Source organism: Triticum aestivum, chromosome 2D, assembly GCF_018294505.1.
Source record: "Triticum aestivum cultivar Chinese Spring chromosome 2D, IWGSC CS RefSeq v2.1, whole genome shotgun sequence".
NCBI classification, from domain to species: domain Eukaryota; kingdom Viridiplantae; phylum Streptophyta; class Magnoliopsida; order Poales; family Poaceae; genus Triticum; species Triticum aestivum.
In genome coordinates this window covers 414,364,122-414,368,594 of record NC_057799.1, presented here as the reverse complement: position 1 = coordinate 414,368,594, position 4,473 = coordinate 414,364,122, and positions in this window count along the sequence as shown.

Here is a 4,473-nt window from a genome sequence, read left to right as displayed (position 1 = left end):
ACTGGTGTATTCAGTTATGGCAAGGCCGAGCATCTTGAGTACATGTGTTCTGGTAGAGCAAGGAATGCACTACAGGAAAAATAATATGAGAACACAATGTATTCCCTATATCCAAATCTAGAAATAATTTCCTCCTTCACGTCAGTGTTGACCATGGTACTAGTACCTTTTATCCAAATATAGCAATCCAAATTTCCAAATTTGTCGACGGCATGTTCAAAAAACCCCACCCTCCCGGATAGAAAAGAGGATTCTATTAACATACTGTGCGCGTTTTAAAATCTTGTGTTAGGATGAGAAGGAACAAGTGTGGCGTCTCGCCGAGGGCGCAGAAACCTGTAGGGTCCTCGCACTTTGGGCACTGCAAATGAAACACACTAGATTCATTAGGAAGAAAAATGCATCAACGGCGGCGGCTGCCATCCTAGGAGTACCCGTGACCAAGGGACTTGGATTTATCAGGGATGGATGAAGAATTCGTACCAGGTTCTCCATGAGAAAACCCTATGCAATCGCCGAGCGGGGGTTTTCTCTGAACAAGCAGACGAGGGAGAAGGGGATTCAGGCCCAGTGAAATATTGTCGCTTTGTCCGTTCAGCTTACTGCTAAAGCTGGAAAGGTGGGGGTTTTTGTGATTTGACGGCTCATTGGGTATTACTACGGCGCTACGACCGGGGTGTGTCTACCGTGCAGTTGTGCACTCTAATTTGGTGCATATGGCACGTGGACCCCGTTGCCGGATGCCCCACATGTCAGCGAAAGGAAGTAGAAAGACATGAGTAACTAGTTACACATAAATATATTTTTGACAGAGAGATACTCCCTCTGTAAAGAAATATAAAGATCTTTATATCACAACTTTATACATAAGAAAATTCAAGGGGAATATATATATAACATATATAATTATAAAAAACAGAGTTTTTTTAACACGGTATAGACGAGTTGGTGATGATGGTGTGCCTGCCATCCCGCAATATAGGCCGTCCGATTTATATATGACGGATAGAAAGGAAACTATGTCAATTTTGCAAAAAAGTACCCACACACCTCTCCACATTTGCAAATAAGGCCTTCCCTCGTTCATCCTTTTCTCTCACAAGATAAAATACTCATACAAATGCATCTTGATGTTACGTGCAACGCACGGGCATTATGGGGGTTGAGCTGAGAAATACTCAGACAGGCTCACGGTTCTGGACTTTGGGCCACAGGCCGGTGGGCCTGCATGTTTTGGGGCCCATGTGTTCTACCTCAGCGCTTTTCATATTGCAAGCAGTCGGTACGGCGCTGGTTTTAGATGCAGTCGCAAGGCAAATACACAAAATTGAATAAAGCACGGCAGCTGTTGGAATGAAATCAAACGATAGTTCCTAACAAGCAATCAGAGTTGCAATTCTATCAACGATACTGTCATACTACTTATACACAAATGACACTTGTTTCACCATGCCAGAGTATTACATCAAAATCTCTCGGAGGATAGACCAGTTCGGCAGTTGCGTGCTGCTACTAAAGAATTTCAAAGTTGATTTGGACCAGCTCTCCTTGCCAAGAAAGTTTGATTTTGACATCATCCCCTACTGGAAGATATGATTTAGATCTGAACCTTGACCATCCTTTAGCATCAATCATCATGCGACCATCCTTTGTACTTACAGTATATTGCGCAGGTTCATTCACACCAAGGCTGTGCATGGTAAGAGAAACTTGGCCACGGTCGCCCGGATTGTTGAACGACTCCCTCGTTGCTATAGGAATTCTCTGTTTGCAAACAAGAAGACATACACAAACAGTTAGATCAACATAGTGAATCATGTGAAACAACATGGAAAGAAAAAAGAACGAAGCACTTGGGCGGCCAATGCTTACCAAGAAGGTGGATATGTCGGTTTTTGTAAGGACATTGGTATATGAAGTGCGAACTGCAGCCCAGTGTGTTGCCGATGCAACTGCTGGTTCCGTTGCCGCTGCACGGGCCGGAGCAGATGCAAGTGCAAGTGTTGGTGCAGGTGCCAAAGCCGTTGCTGGTGCCCCTGCCGGTGCGACTGGTAGTGCCGCTGCTGCTGCCAGAGATGGTGCTCCTTGTAGAGCTGGTGCCGGTGTCGGAGCAGGTGCCGGTGTCGACGCACGATTCTCCGGTAGATCAGCCTGATCCGCTGACGTGATCGGTGCCCAATCCTCAGCTGGATCAGACTGAGCTACTGCCGCTGTTAGTGCAAGAGCAACTGCCGGTGCTCGATCCGTTGCTGAAGGTGGTACCGATGTGCGAGACAACGGCGATCGTGTCTGATCTGCTATGATCAGCTTTCTAACTTGACTAGGCTCCGTGACCCTGATCCAATCTTTTTCTTCATTTCTTTTAAACACGAGAAGGACTAATTGTGGCGTGTTTGTTAAACCAAACTGCAGTTCATCATAGGGATTCAGCTTGTACTCAGACAACAGACTGATCCAATTTTTTCCAGTAATATAAGTGATGGACAGTGCCTTTGTTACTGACACGACATAATAAGTGAAACCTGCAAAAATATCCATCATAGAGCAAACCAAACGGTTTATTCTGTGATGAATCTCACATGGCAAAACCTGCATCGTAAAATTGCAACAAAAGGAAGAAAACAATACATTAAATCAATAAGATTTAGACAGTAAATCAATAAGATTTAGACAGTAAATCACGAGTGAATCCTTACCAGGAAATCACTATGTTAAAGTACTAAACACAAGATTGGTCGTCCAACTACGCGTGGCATGCAGGGCCCCCGCCTACTCCCACAAGCAGGACAGTCCAAAGGTCGTGACAAATTGTATGGACCGAACATCCATGGGACTGGAAATCCTGGTGGGTGCGATAAACCCTACAATGCATACAGATATTGGAGTGTAACCATAATTGATAAACCGTCCTCACAAAAAAGATGATCTTGATACTTCAAAATATATAGACAAAATTGAGTGGACAGACATTAACATAGACTGTTCTTAGGACTCACCACTCACCAAAAGCGGCAGTACTAAAGAATACAGGGTTCACAAACACAAATCAAGTACTGAACAATAGTACTTACTACAGACAAGCAAAGTTGCACTAATTAAACTCTGCAGACTATTTCTTGCCACCGACCTACGGGATGAACCCCGCATAACTGACTAGGCCATGGACTTCGCGAGAGATGTCTACCCGCACCATCACCATCTCCTCAACCTTGGACAACCTAACAGAGTGGTCTTTCCACTCATAAACATGACGATGAAGACAGGCCGCATCAGATTTGTCGGGAAGCTTTACAAGAAACACACCCTTCGTAATCGAAGGCACAACCAGGAAATTGTTGTGGTCAAGTACAGCCTCGAGAACACGCCTGACAACAATGCTACAGGAAAACACTAGTTCAGGACACATGGCAACAAGGACACAACAGCTAGTTAGTTTAGCAGTAGAACTCATCCTCAGGTCTTCCAGTTCACACGGCATGACTTTGAGAACTTCATCTCCACCACGGACCTGGTTCTAATTCAAACAGAAACCAAATATTTTATTACTACCTCCGTTCAGAAATATAAGATGATTTTCGATATTTTACTCCATATATGACTACATATACGCACAGAAATGAGTGAACAAAGACACTAGAACATGTCTTCAAAGGCATGAGGGCAGAGGGATTACTTGCAATATCCATAACACAAGTTACTGATGCAAATATACCCTCTTCAAAGGTAGCATTGATGTTCATAAAGTAGTTGAAAGTAATCTATAATAAATCAGTGTCAACCTCTCGCATGTTTTGGTCAAAAGAGGAATTTAGAACCGCCATTTGGCACACAAAATAACATGCAAGATCACCCAGAAAGTGGTACTACTAGTACTACGTGTTAGATGAAAAAACACGATCAAGATCGAGAAAAAGATCGTCAAGAAGAGATATTACCTGGACTTGCTTAATGAGGGATCCCGGAGAGGGGGGCTTGGACAGGGCGATGGCTTTGAGCTTGTTTGCGATAGTCTCGGCGGGGTGCTTGCGCTTCTTCGTACGATGAGCCTCGATGGTTTTTGCCAGAGCCATAGACATCACTTCGGCTGGTGCTCCAGCGTCCATCAAGAAACTGTCAAATAGAAATAAAAGAAAAGAAACCAGAATCACAAACCTAGAAGAAGAACAGAGAGGGAGTTATAGGATCAGTCTCGGGGTTGCAAGACCGGGCCTTGGCCAGAATCAACACCATTGATGCACTCACCTTTCCTTCTTTGGGAGAGAAGAACAATGGCAGAACCAGGTCGGGGTTTTCTTGAAGAAATGAGGAACAAGATGAGGGAGAAGCGAGGGTTGGGTAGAGAGGAAGCTGAGAGAGAAGAGTGAAATGATGGTTGCTTCGTCCGTCCAACTTACTGCTAGAAAGGAGGGGGTTTTGTGATTTGATGGCTCATTGGGCATTACAGCGGCGCTTCGATCGGGGTAGTCTACCTTA